The sequence below is a fragment of the Pagrus pagrus genome, assembly GCF_965226575.1.
Source record: "Pagrus pagrus genome assembly, chromosome: 10".
Classification (NCBI taxonomy): Eukaryota; Metazoa; Chordata; class Actinopteri; order Spariformes; family Sparidae; genus Pagrus; species Pagrus pagrus.
In genome coordinates this window covers 26,017,873-26,033,376 of record NC_140194.1, presented here as the reverse complement: position 1 = coordinate 26,033,376, position 15,504 = coordinate 26,017,873, and the positions used below count along the sequence as shown (strand labels likewise).

Below are 15,504 nucleotides of genomic sequence, written 5' to 3'. Positions count from 1 at the left end.
CCTGCCCTACAGAGGCCTTAAGAGAAATCAGCTTTATGACTCCAAGAAAAATAAGGACTGATCCTACCTTCCCACGATTTCTGTCTTTGGGGAGATTTATTCAATATGGGTAAAATGTCACTGAAGCTGACGTACACAGTTTACATTTTAACTTCTTTGCCAGTGTCTTTTTACAACCAAAACAATATCAAGAAGCCAGAAGCTGCCAGTGACAGAGCCAAAAATACCAACAAGAGTTTCACGGTCCAAGGACTTTTGGAGATGAGTAGGTAGTGCCTGTTAAGCTTTTACTGAAAGCTGTTTGTCGAAAAGTGACTACCAGAGCAGAGATACACTTCTCCAAAACAGATACCCACTAACAAAGACCACGGTACAATCAAGATGAAAAAAAAACTGCAAAACCACAAATGTACGTAAAAGAAATGCGTCACATTTCCAGAGAAGTTTCAAAGAAGAAAGTCATCATTGCATATACACAGAGCAAGCCCCCCACCCCCACCTCCACCACCACGTATGACTCTGTGCCAAAACTTCAGCCGATTCAGTTTCTCAGCCTGTCTCTCTGACAGGAAGCTTTTCCCTCCCCCTTCTTCCTCAGCCCCTCCTTCAGCTGAGGTGGGCGTGCTGAGGGAACACAGAGCGTGCAGATGTTGACGTTCCACAACGAAAGTTGTGCCCACATCCGCTCGGAGAGGAGACTCGTGTAGCCTATAGCAGGCTGTTCAGACAAACAGTAAAACAGCAGGCGACAAAATACGGCACTTCGACAGCACGATTCACTTTCAGCACCACCGGAGCTCAGAGACATGAGCAGGAGAGGCTCATTTAAGTGAAACAGAAACATATAGTCTGTGAGAGTGAGAGAGAATTCCAGGAAATGTAGCCTTATTCTGAACATGACAAAATAGCTGTCATTAAAAAGCTTATGCGACATCATAAGGAGCTTTTAAAACATAATAAAAGACTATAACATGAACACTTCTCCTTTAAGTATCCACCTGCTAAGTTGATGGATTGTCACATTTCCTTGTCTCACACTTAAAGCAGGCCGAGCTGCTCTCGTTGTCGTCACTTACCACCACTCAGATGAGGCCGAGTCGCTGCATATTCACGGGTCATGTCTCAGTCAGCGGGCAAATGCTGAGTGATCTTCAATGAACTCCGCGCCATCATTAACCTGTTCGTTGAATTTACCCAGATAAACCAACCTTGTTACGTTTTAACCGCCTAGTCCTCGCTACATAGCACATAAACATAAGAGTCTGACTGGCTAGACTGTTAGAGGGAGCACAAAGTATAACAACTATGAGAAACACTGAGGTGGAAACATCACAAACCTTTAAAGGTGCACTATGTAGTTTTGGGAAAGAAGAGAAAGATCTTCATTGATTGATTTTTTTTTTTTAAATGTCTAAATAAACTAAATAAACAAACTCTCTTCATTTTCATGACTGAATAAACAAACTGACCTTGAAGGACAAAACTGTTTCATACGGTTTTACTTTGTCGTAAAAAACAGTAATTTTCTGTGACTAAAATACAGTTTTTAGCTTTCATTTAACATCGGTTAGGGTTATGAGATTGAGTTTATTTTCTGGCACTTTTTAAAAAGTGCAGTTTTGGGGCAGAGATTTTAATTAGAAAGATGTCCATTTATTCATCGGTTATGCCCAAACAGACTAAATAAACAAACTCTCTTCGTTTTCCTGACTGAATAAACTGAATAAACAAACCGACCTTAAAGGACAACTCAATTTCATACGGTTTTGTTTATGTGTGGCCACCTTTCTTTCTTTTTTATCACCTCACTAATATTGTAATTACCAAATTTCTGAGTTTGAACTTCTTCTCCAAGATAGTGCCCCTTTAAAGTCTCTCCGAATGATTAAAGCCTCTTCTACTGAGCCACAGTTTGAACTGTTTCCAACACGTCTGCTGTACTACAGGATACAGACTCCTCCGGCGGTGTAAGAGCTGAACTGAGAGCGAACCAGGCAGTGACAGACAGACAGACAGAAACTTGTCTTCTCAGCTGGACCTGGACGTTTTTTACGGTACACTATTGACGTCACTCGGTACACTGTGACATCCTCTATCACGTAGGCTGCCGTCCGTAGCTATACTATTGTTTTTTATCCACTTTCCACAAGTCCCGTCTTCAGTCTTTCCTCTACATGACAGCTGTTTTGCACCAGCAGCGCTACTACTACTACTACGGGTCACGAGGACACCACCGCCTACTACGAACGCTCGGCGCGCGCGCGCACACACACACGTACGCACACACGAGCACACACATGACAAACACGTCTCCGTCTCACCTGTTTCGGCGATTTTGGGCTCACCTGGCAGCAGCACCGTCGCCTCTTGTCGTAGTAAACACAGTAGACTAGCTGTAAGACAGCGTGTGAGACTTGTTTACAAAGTTTCACCGTGAGCTCCGATTGGTCTGAGGGAAGTTTGGTCGACGCCCCAAACCCTCGGTCACCGGGCCGCGTCTCAAACCTTTGTTTTCTGCAGTGGCTGCCTTCCTGTAGAGAGGAGACGCAGCCAAGTGAAGGAGGCGAGTTGTGGCACCTCAGTGAGGAGATTTAATGGCATACGTTAAGCTGTTATAGGGGCACTATGTAGTTTTGGAGAAGAGAGTTTTGATATTTCAAATATAAATGAGGTAATAATACAAACTCAGAAATATTAAACTGAATAAACAAGCTGTCCTCAGAGGAAAATAAGCTCTCCAGAACTCTGTTTGAAGCTATTAAATTGGCAGGGTCCGCCATATATAACAGAGTAAAACAGTATGAAAATGTGTTGTCCTTTAAGGTCAGTTTGATTATACAGTTTATTCAGTCCTCAAAACAAAGAAAGTTTGTTTATTTAGTTTGTTGAGGTATCAAAAAAAACAGTCAGTGAAGATCTTTCTCTTCTGATCCCAAACTACACAGTGCACCTTTAAACCAATTTTTACTGTATGCAGACAGTTAAAAGGCCAAACACATGAGGATCACGATATGCCGCTTTCTGTGCTACTTATAGTGGGAATTAGGGAATAAGGGTGACAGTTTACAGCAGCACATTCAAATCCCACATTTCCAGAAGAAAAAAACAGACCTCACTGTTTTCTACACCAAAAGAAAAAAGGTGTGATATGCCTCATAGAGGGGGTAGTTGAGGGAATAATTAATACCTGTAAAGTTAATCAAAATCAGTCACATGCATCCAGAGATAGACCTTATTTTCCCTACAGCAGCCCTTGCTAATGCGAATATAATCAAAGAGTGTTCAGTCAAAGCATGCTTAAGTAGGCTATGAGTGGTTATAAGAACACTTTTTTGGACTGACAATTTATAATGTATTATTAAAAGAAACACAATGCAGCCTAATGCAGCTTTTTATATTACTTTTGAGCTGTCAGGTGAAAAGCCATATGCAGTATTGTGCTGCACAGTGATTTAGTCCTTAGCTGTAGGCCTACAAAAGTATCCCAGTGCTCACCAGCTTTAGGCTGCTACACATAAAACTGGAAAAATCCCTGTAAATGGATATCTGTGAAGATTCTAAATATTTCATTGGATATTTCTTATAGAACAATAAATCATACGGCTGTGCTGTATGGGCTCACTGCTCTTTCTCAGGCAGCATTACAGTAGAAAAAGAGACATAAAAATCTCTGAATACTTCTGGAACTTTTTGTCTTTGTTTTTTGCACCCAATGTGCCTTATTGAATAGAAGTGCCTTTAAGCAGTTAATACATCACTGTCTTTGCATTTTGTGGCTTCCAGTCTGATTTACACTTATACTTTAAAGGCCTTGGACCTCATTTATAAAAATGTTCTGAGATTTATACTCAAACTTCTCTGAAGATCATTTCCAATGGCGTGCTTCAGTTCAATTCATAAAAGACACTGAGCATAAAACACCTTGCTTAAGCAGGTTCTGAGAATCCCATTTGCAACTTACTCACCTGTAATCTATAAATCTCAAATCAACTTCCAGTGATGGCACCTGCCTTGCGATTTCCCCCTTTACAAAAGGCCAGCAGAAATGAGGGGTTTATTCAGATATAGAGACAGACCCAAAGAGAAAATCAGAGATTTTGGAAAATGAGATTGCAGCGATGCAGAGGAGACTGAAGCCAGGGAACATATATTATTCAGTAGACTAAATAGTGGGTTGTCACTGCACATTGTTCATAAAGCTCATGCAAAGTTTATCACAGGCTTTGACGCAATACTCCTACATAACCGGCAGTGAAATCGCTTTAAGTCAAGCCTAGACTTTCCAAGTCAAAGTAAGGTATTATCTATATATACATGGTTTATAAATAAGGCCCCTGCATTCTAAACGCTGACCGCATACTGATCTCCTTTAGAAACTACTGCTGTGCGTTCATCAGGTCATAATTTTCACACGACTGGGAGTGATTGCCTCCTATCCAGTAACATGCTATATGCTGAAGTGCTATCAAAGAGAAATCTACTGGAGACAAACAGTAGGGAATAATTTCAGTTGAAAATGGAAACATTTATCACTTCACGGATAATTTACTGTACGTTGCCCACTGGGTTATCAATCTGCTTAAAAGCTGTCATGTTGCGATGAAACCACAGTATTACAGGTGCAAAAAATATATCATAATATGCTGCTAATTAAAAGCCACAAATACATTCAGTAAGAAAACTGTTGCCACCACGATTACTTCTTTAATCAATATATAAGGTCTCTTGCAATACTGTATCCACTCATAGAAATTAAAGCATAATGAATAAGTGATATACATTTCTCATTGTTCTGTTTAAGCATTCAACAGCGTTATTAAATACTGTATAATCAAAACCACAATCTTTACCAACCTTAGCCAATGTGCTTTTGTTGTGTAAACCTGACAACACACAAGATAATAAGACAGAGCATCACCCGCTACAAAAAACGTTTATTTTACATACAAAACATAAGTGAGTTGTAACTTTGTCCTACAAAATGACGAACAAGGGAGCTGAAGTCTTGAAATGTCTTTCAGGACCTTAATTCAACAGTCTTCTGCAAAAGTATAATTTTGTTGTTAATACTTTCATGCAGGACTTTTACTTTACTACTGCTCCTGAAGTGCCTTAAATGCCTTGTCAGTAGTCCCGCCCTTTAATTCCGAGCCTTCTTGACATCACACTACATCACCATGTCGCACATTTACATAGTTTATGATAGAAGTGAAGGTAACCACTTAGACATGAGCTAAAACTATGAACCTGAAAATGAGCATAATATGTCTCCTTTAAGTTAAACACACTACACCCGAGCAGCAGGCCATCATCTGGACAATGGACTCCTCTCACTGGCTAGTAGAACTGACGAGGCCTCACGAATGAGTGGAAAAATGTTTCCAACTCTACACCTGTTGTCCAGTGGAGATTTCCATTTTTACCTGACATTGTTGTGCATGGACAAACAAATTAAATTTCACCAGACTTTCTTCAGCAACTAATGAAGACAAAAAGTCCCCAACAACAATTAGTAAGTCTTTACCCTCCTGCCAGTACATCACATCAACTTGTAAAATCCCTTTTGTTAATGTGTAATTATAGTTTTAATTGATTGGAGCTCCTTTCCAAGCACTGTAATGACCTCTTGTCCACTGAGACTGTCTGTAGTGTGAATGGAATACAAACGTTCATTACACCAGTAGCACTGAAGTTTTGCTGCTGTTTACAATTACTATGACTCAAATTCAAGATGCACTGTGTGTTCATGTATAATCATATAAAGATAACTGTTTATATGTTCTGTAATTTACATAGCATGAAGGGGTTTATGATCTTCTATATTGTTATTCTACCCTGTGTTGTATAATGACGATTGAATTATCTTGTACCTGATGAGGAAACACACAGCAAAGACAACACAGGCTATTTCTATTATTGATCCTCATGTCCATGTGGTATTTCCTGTGTTATAAGTATGCAATGAGAATTGATGTGTGTATAATGAGTAAATGTCCATAAATGAATGCATGCTGGCTTATTTGATTTAAAGGTGTCACATGTCATCCTGTGCGCCCGCTGTTTCGGTTTAAAAGTCCCATGTACGTCTAAAGCCTCACATCAGGTTCTGATTTATCAATATGAATTTCACAGGAAGAGCCAGAAATAGAAACCACCACCTTGGTGGGCTCATGATAAGTCGATTACAGCAGTGAATTTAACTGAAGGGCCGGCTTTGATGAGACAATATAACACTCTTGAAGATAAGAGGAAGAAAGGATGGAATGTATTACTTCACAGATGGTCATGGTGTCCATTTCAAAGGGAGCGGGGAGAGATGACGTCAAAGAGGGAATGAAACAAATCTGTTCAGAGGTGACATATAATATCACAGGACACATGGCCGGACCTTTCCCGGGTTTTTCCTTCTTTCGACTTAATATCATGAACACATAAATGCTCAAATACACACAATTGCACACACACAACAAATCTCAAAACAAATTAGGGCACCCTAGAGGGATTCCTCTTGGCAAGGAAATTTTGGCACGCTTTTGCAAACTACAATTTCAATGTGTTTACATGTGGCATACTGTGTGTTTGTGACAGGGATTAATATTCAGTGGAGATTCTTTGTCACGGGCAGAATAACCAATTTCATACACAGTAGCAGTTAAGAATAGAAAACATGCAAAGCAACTACTTAAGTCAGGTCAATGTTATGTATATGGGCATATGTCACACATGACAATGTGCCTCAAGAGGCTCTACAATTTGAACAGCACATGAACAGGACACACTCTGTCCTCAGAACTTTGATTCAGATAAGGAGACAATTTTGTATTGCGTAATTTGTATTAATAAAGATATGGAAATGGATTTACCCCCCCACTGCAGCACTGACTGCAAATTACAACAGAGTAGAACATAAACTGACAAAGAGTTCCTTCAGCACCTAAAGTGACTGGTTTGATGATTTGCTGGGTAGGTTTGCAACGTAATATACCTCTTATCATTTTTTGGTGAAAGAACCTTAATAAGAAGTAGTCATGCACGAGTGGTTGTGGTTTTCTCATCAAAAATAATTGTCAAGAAGAGTCATTCAGTCATAGGTATTTTAGCCTCAGTGAAGTCCAGCTTCAGTTTGCTATCAAATAGTTCTTCTGAGAAAACAGCACTGACATGATGTCTTTGATTGCTGCTATCCTGCTGTGCTGTATGCTGAGAAATGGAAGTCAAACAACCCAGGATGTCCACTATTTCCTGATAAGTGTGTGCAAGTTACGTGGGAAAGAAGCAACAAGGAACAAGTGAAAAAATGCTTCAAAGGGAAATGATACAATTTACAACCTCGCAAATATAGAGACATCAAAGACTTCAATGACAACAATGAAGTTTATTATGTGTATTTGTCACTCAATCTTCAGCAGTTCAATTGGACTATTTGAGAGTCAGGAGACTGGACAGACTAACATAACATAATAAGACATTGTTATTTTCATATGTAGTTTTTATTGTTTTTACCAGTGTATCACGATGGACTATTTCATCACGTACTAACTCTACAAGGCTTATTGCCACCCAGAGAGGTGGTTGTATGATAGCAATCATGTTCTTTGATTGCACTGCTTTTGTGGACATCCAGCGCCTCCATTTGAGGCTCAAAATGAGGCAGGTGAACAGCCACATGATGTCCTGGATTACAGACTATTTAATTGACAGTACAGTTGGGCCTCCTGCAGAGTATTGTGATTGAAATGCAGCAGAACAAAAAGGACGCTTGCTGAGAGTCACACTTTGTCACCTTCTTTTTTTTATCACACTCTGCACTGCAGGTTTCATTTTTTTTCATGGTTTTTTGGTGGCTCTTTTGCTGTAGGATGTGTCAGTAGGGCATAGAGGACAGATTCCATCTGCACCTGAAAATTAGACCCAGTGGGGGAGAGCCTATTATAACTCACTGGGTGCACCTACCTAGTATGCCTGGTGGGAAGATCTGCTACTCTGCCTCTAACTGGATATACCCTTCCAGAGGTTTCAGGCGTCTGCTAATTGCTAACGTTTGCCTAGCCATGATGCTAACTGCCGCTATAAACTCGAATGGCCTGGGAGGAGGGAAAATTTGCATCAATGTTTTCGTAGTTGAAAAACTTAGAATTTGCTTGGAATTTAAGCAAATTGGTGCAACAACAAACCAGCATCTGCTGGGTTCGCTTGTTAGCCAGCCAGCCATTCATGCTCATAGACCTGCCGTGAGCTGGCTAGAACTCACTTAATAGACTGGGTTATCAACAGGAACCTGTGTTAATCTGGCTTGTTATTCCGTGGGGTGTTTTAGGATATGCTAATCATTGATGTAGTCAGAATGACTATGGACAGAGAGTGGTTGTGGCTGTGCTTGTGCCTGATGAGGACTGGAGGGGACAGATTTTGAAGTGTTGAAAGGGAGAGAGTATAGCAAGGTTAGGAGGTTCTAGGTAACAGCGCTTGGTATGGTCAGCTAAGCCTGGCAGGTGATAATTTCTCCTGCCTCTACACAAACTTAGAAGTGGCTGTCACACTCCTGATTCTGTGCCCTAATGAATCTGGCCTTGCAACTACCTCAGAGAACCTCCCCCTACGCCCCATTCACCTGACTGACCCTACCAAGATTTGAGTGAACTCCTGGCATTAACTCCAATACACCGACGCATGCTATAGCTTTTGATTGGCTGAAAGAGAGGGGGCTTAAAGGCTCACGTCATAACATTTAATATTTGAAATATCAACTACCAGCGTTAACTAGCATGGAAAACCTTGGTCACCTGTAGATTGGAAGTCAGACAAGTGCAGACTCACCATTGGGAAGTCTTGTGAGGTGCAGGCTTTTATTTTATTTTATTTTTTACCAACCCTGGCATTGCAGGATGTAGCCATTATAGCCTACAGATATTCAGTAGGTCATCTTATTGGCAGAAACATGGCAGGTGCAATCTGCAAAAGCAGGGACAGTTGAAATCACAACTAAAACTGCAAGTATCTAGCACTTGCACACTGAGTACGCGTTCCAGCATGCAGGATTCATTCACTGTTTTGTTTTTTATATCACAATAAGTTAATCATATTCTCTCAATATCTAAAATTCCCTCAAAAGCAAATTAGAGTGTTCAAAGAGCATTTTTCTCTCTCACCCCACAAACACTTCATCCCATAGCCCTGTCAGCACGTTTCTGCCAGAGAAAAATGCTAAGTGGACACACATCCTTATGTTGTTGTTATTTAGCCTGTTATTTTCGAGGATATTACATTGTTAAGTCACTGAATTTTAGGTCATGATTAATAGTTGGCAGATGGGGTTGTTGTGTCCCTCCCAATGGTGAGACCAAACCTTGCCCTTGGCCCATAATAATAATAAATTGGACTATTTGTTACATTAGTATTATACTAATATAACAAATGGGATACAGAAATATGTGAACAAAATCATAGTTTTATGCAATGTAAAAGCAAACATGCAGTGTGTTGTGCCTACTTCCTGGATTCATTTGCATTGTGAATGTACAATACATGTCATATTATCTTATAAAAAAGGGTTTTGTCTCATTTAGTTCAGAAACAATCAAACTGGCTACATTGGCCTCACAGCAGTAATGGAAATGTAAATAATAGAATTATGCATGTTTCCCAGTTTCTCTCTGTAAGACACGCTAATGGCTAGCAACAACTACCTATCTCTTAGAATACAGTATGTATACAGGTAACGATTTAAATTTAATTGGAAGATATGAGAATAGAATGGGGTTGTTGTTTTTCAGACAGGATGCAAATCAATAAGAAAAAGGAGACATAACACAATTTGATTGCTTAATTAAGCCCCACAGTTTTGATCTTTGGCTCTAACTATTCTAAGTGGATGCAGCAGTTTTTTTTTTGTGGGGTTTGCCTAATTATGATGCTTAATCCATAGGCTCTCCTGAGGGTTGGACTACAGCAAAGCAGTAATTAAATCAAAGAGCTGAATGGAAATGAGGAAATGTTTTTCTTTCATACTTAATCTTTCTTTCTGAAGTCGAACAATGTAGGGAAATCTTGGTATATGTTAATGTTATATTGTTTAGACGATAAGATTCAGAGAAAGTTAATTATTTGCAGATTTGAGATAGCAGCCGGCTCGGGATGAGAGAACCAAACACGAGCCGGAAAAGTACAACAGTGCAAGAAAATGAATGTGAGATAACTTTAATGTGAGGAACATTTTAAGTCAATATAACCTCGTTATTATGAGCCTTACAGGAGCTACTGTAAACAGCCAATTTCAGCCTGAACCATTTTCCAATTATTTTTAATCATACCGATTGATTCTGACAAAATTCTAATCAATGCTTCATTGTGGAGCTCCACTATTACCTGCTCTTGATATCTGATGAATTGAATGGAGCAGATAAGGAAAACACACAAGCACAGATAGACACACATCAGACAAACGCAGGTATACACAGGATGTCCTGTTGCTAATCGCCAACAGGACATCAGTGAATCATTTGAGCTAACTGTTGTTGTTGTTTTTTGCGCAAAAAGAATTTGGATCGAATAAACTCCCAGTCTGACTTTGAGATTTTTGATGCATTGTTGAACAAACTGAAGCTGAATTTAAAGCTTGCGAGATTAAATAATTGCACCCCAGCTTGCACAATGTTGGTTTGTTCTCTCTCCTCAACTCATCACAAGGGTGTAAAACAGCATTTGTCGGTATAGCACCTTTCATACAAGAAATGCAGCTCAGTCACAAAATGAAAGATTTACTCGAGGACCATACTTAAAGGAACGTTATGTAATGTTTTTACCTAAAATCATCAGCTTCAAAATCATTTTGATGGTACACTGACTTGTACTAGGGAGAATAGTGTCTCTATCAGTCTCACTCTGTGCCCCTATAACTTGTATTTGCACTGTGTAACTTGCTGGAGGGAGTAGTATCTCAAGAGAAATGCATGGTGCTTAACAGAACTATGTCACACAATACCAATTATATTAGTGAAACTAGACCTTATTTTATGAAGAAAATGTTTTCTTGGTCTCCCTCTACTGTCCTCCTGGCTGCTCTGCCTCAAACCTGCTGCTAACTGTAGCTGCCATTAGCTAGTAAGCTCATCTGACATTACATCTGATAATATTGTAACCGTCACAGAACGGAAGTGTTGCACTCAAAAACTGTTGGGCACCAAATCCCAGATAATACCAATTCATACACTGGCGTTTCTTCGCCATCCTAACAGCTTCTTGAGTGGTAATGCATATAAACAATGGTGTGACATCATGAGAAACCATTGTTTCATCTGGGTCCAGTGTTATATCAATGCTGTGGGCAATAACGTCAAGTTCACACGGGATGATGTCAGAAGTGACAGTCTGCCCTTCTTGGACTGTGCAGTAGCTACACATTGAAGAAGATAGAAGCCTCAACATTGAGGTTTACAGAAAACCTACACACACAGATCAGTACTGGCTGTTCGACTCTCATCACCCACTGGAGCACAAGCTGGGGATCATCAGAACCCTAAACCATTGGGCTGAGACTGTGCCCACTAAGTCAGAGGGGAAGGAGAAGGAACAGAAGCACATCAGTGGAGCACTTAAAACCAGTGGCTACCCAAACTGGACCCTTGTCAAAACCGCTAAAACATCCAGAGCAGACAGAGAGGAGGAGACGAGAGAACATAACAACATCCTCATTCCCTATGTCGCAGGAACATCTGAGAAAAACAGGAGGATATTTAATAAACATCATATCCCGGTTCACTTTAAACCTACCAACACACTGAGGCAGAAACTTGTCCATCCTAAGGACAAAACACCCAGGCATAAACAGAGTAATGTAGTTTATGCTGTTCAGTGCAGCCAGGACTGCACAGATTTGTACATTGTGGAGACGAAATAACCTCTCCATCATGAATGGCACAACAAAGGGAGGGCCAACTCCTCAGGTCAAGACTCAGCTGTCCACTTACATCTGAAGGAAAAAAATCATTCCTTTGAGGACAACAATGTAAACATCTTCACCAGAGAAGACAGATGGTTTGAAGGAGGAGTAAAGGAATCCATCTATGTCAAACTAGAACAGCCATCTTTGAACAGAGGAGGTGGCCTAAGACATTACTTAACACCCACCTACAATGCAGTATTGAGTTCTCTCCCCAGATACCTTAACAACCAATCACACCTGGGCTCACCTAGCCTTAGCAACCCACATGAAGGCCGGTTTGACCAACGACCCACAAGTGGCCCTAACGACTCTGAAACTTAGAGCGCACACGTGTCCTTAAGGACTCTGTAAGGACACTCCCACAAAGAGTTTAAAAGCCTGCAACTCCCCTCCAGCTTCCAAGAAGCCTCTTGGATGAGAGGTGAAATGTCTTCAACAAACTGAAATATGTCCAGTTGCCTACAATACAGCATCTAGATTTACCATGACCTGGATGACTGAGAACCTTCATCAACACCTAAATGTACAGTATATAGCGTGAAAAACTCCACTTCAGCCTCTTCAGGAGAGGCTTTAGGAGGTCAGAGGCCAGATAGGGGCCAAGGAAAAACTAAGTGCCTCCCCTGTTTGATGGCTTTTTTTGTCGGAAGCTCACATTGGGGTGCCCAGGGAGTGCTGGCGGGCTAATTAGCACAGTGCCAAGTGCTTAATCCCCATCTAAGTCATTAGTCTGTGAAACAAACAGTGGTGCTCAGATTGAAGGTAATTAAGGGCGATCCCTGACACACAGGCTGAGTGTTATTCCTCTTAGCTCAGCTGCACAGTCAAAACTTTTTCATTTGTATTCAGCAGTGTTCCCAAATGTATACATATGCATATCCATATATGTGTGTTCATACAGTACACGCCTTGACTGACACTCCTAACCTATAGCCGGCAAAACTGAGTGAGTACTGTAGGTCATCAGCAGAGCTATACTATTCTTATTCCTGGAAGCTCATGGAAAACTAAGCTAAAACACCCATCTCAGTCTGGCCCAAAATAAACTCAAAGCTGCTGTTGAACCTTCTGGAGTACATAATGGTTTGGGGGCTCTTTTGAAAGGTTATAAGCGGATTGTTTTCTCAAGCTGTCAGAAGCTCTGTAAGTGCATTGTTTGAACACGCTGAATTATTTAAAAATTTTTCTTGCCTACATTTGTTAATGCAGATATTGTAAGAAAAAAGACTGCAGATGACCTTTAACTGCCCCTATTAGCTGGAAAACTCAATGTATCCACATCATATAGTCTTACATGTGCAATTAGATAACAAGATCACTGCAAATTATCACTTTTTATAAAGGAAATATTCAGGTGCCTGGTCAAAAAAATGCTACGTTGGGGACCTCAAAATACCCTGCCAGAGACGTAACAGGGGCAAAAACGTATTATAGTTCTTTATTTCCTTATTTAAAAAACAGCCTGTTTAAAGAGCAAAATGCATACGACTACATTAACTTGCATACTATCCAAGTTTAGGGCTTTAAAAAGTGATATAAACTATATACTGCTGGATTTGAAATCGCATTGGCTACATGACGCATCAGTCATCTGGAGGCTGCCGTGTAAGTGACTCAGGAGAGAGGAGAAAGAAGAGAGAGTGGGTGACATGTCTTCATGATCACTCCTTGACTGTTGTTGGCTCTAGGCTGGGCATAGAAGCTCATATCTGTTCAAATGAGTTGTCAATCAAACGACTGCCATTGCGGGATATCCGGTGTGGAGGGATAATGGCGTCTGCTGTGAAATGAGAAGAGTCAGACAGATAAAAGCATGAAAAGGCATGTTTTGGACTGAATATGTTACTGAAAATGTTCTTGGTAAGTTGGAAAATCTTCGTACATGCTGGTTTGTCAGCTTGTTTGTTGCTTGTTTGTTGACTGACTGTTACTTGTTGATATGCTTTTATCTTGAAATGGTTTGCCTGAATAGAATCATGAGAATCTAAGCTTTGTAACGATGTATGGCATGACTATACACTTCAATTGAGGCGTTCACCTTTTTGCTTAGCTGTGTTTGGATTGCTTGGCAAGCTAGCCGGACACAGCTTAACAGGTTAAATAAATACGCTTCTTTTCCTCACCCCTCTGCAATCATTATTTCCTTTCTTGCCTGACATTCAACATCATTAAATTTACTGTCCGGATATTACAGCCAGGTGTGTTTATGTTCTCCAGGAACACATGTCTTATAGAGCCCGTGTGAAATTTATGATTCATAATTGAAGCCAGTGAGTGGAGGAAGCTCTGCTTGACTCACCGTATTTAATTCATGTTATCATTACCGAGTAATTTTTATCAGTCTCACTCCAGTACCTTGATTGCAGTGTCCAAACATCAACTCTGCCCTGTAGACAGACTTTGTTATTATAGCAATCACTGGTTTGGAAATAGAGCAACATGGACAATAAATACACACTGACAAACAGTGATACAGTATGTATCACAGGCCAAATCACAACAGATATTTGTATATCCTATCATTGCCTCTGTGCTGGGCCTTTATTCATTTAACGGCAGGTTAATTGTTAATGGTATGCCCACCAAGGACACAAGCATGATAAATGGGGGAGAACAGAAAAGGCATCACTTATAATCTCTGTGGCTCTAAAGTTAAGTCCGCCAACTGCAGTCACTGCCCTTCTGTAATATCACACTGAATGGCACATTAATTTGCACGTCCGGAGCACAGTGACTAAAACAACTCATCCACTTAATAATTAGCTCTGGGGTTGCACCAGTGATCCGTTGGTTAAACATGTGGACTGTGTTATTTGTGGATGCACAACTAGCTGGTTATATCATGTCACGGATTAATCCACAGTCCACTGTGAAAACAGGTGGATTACCAGCTCCTGTAAACTACAACACTGCACCCAGCTTGTATTTAATGAAATACAGAGAAGTAATGATTCTCTGAAATTTAAGAAGTAATTAAACTGGCTGCTAACGGTGGTTTCATATTTACCGAACTGATATGCGGCTCAGTGGTATCCATCTTCTTATTTAGCTCCCAGAAAGAAAGCAGTTTGTGTGTGTGTGTGTGTGTGTGTGTGTGTGTGTGTGTGTGTGTGTCCCTTTGTTCATTTTCCTGTGACAGCACCAAGACAAGCAGGTTGGGTGCATCAGAGACACTAATTGCCTATACAGTACGTGTGAAGTGTTTCGTGACTTCATCTTAAAGCATGCTGGAAAAAATCCCCAGCTGGTTTTGATTACAAAAAAGGCTTATGTTGTCGAGACAACAACTAAACAAGTCTATGACAAGTGATGAAGATAAGCTACTGCCTTAGGTATGTGAGTTTGTGTGTGTAAACAATATGGCTGTGGGAATTACACCAAAGTCGATTTTTCTGAGCAAAATGTAGGCATTTTCATCAGCAGTCCGAGTGCTTGTATACTGTAAAAGGAAATGTGTGTAATATATAAAAATGTATTATTGATTAGACAAGTAAAAACATTTTTTAAGGACTGGATTTTCCATTATCCTATCCTCCCCCAAAGGCACAGCTCCTCAGATCAGC

At 40.3% G+C, this 15,504-nt stretch overlaps 1 long non-coding RNA gene across 1 annotated transcript in view; it reads right to left on the bottom strand.

Moving 5' to 3' along the window:
- Positions 1 to 2,381, bottom strand: part of LOC311263744 — a 96,934-nt gene extending 94,553 nt beyond the window's left edge. Inside the window, exon 1 of the long non-coding RNA XR_014623398.1 lies at positions 2,322 to 2,381. This is a non-coding gene — a long non-coding RNA (uncharacterized lncRNA). The remainder of the gene's footprint in view (positions 1 to 2,321) is intronic.
- Between the last annotated feature and the right edge of the window lie 13,123 nt (positions 2,382 to 15,504).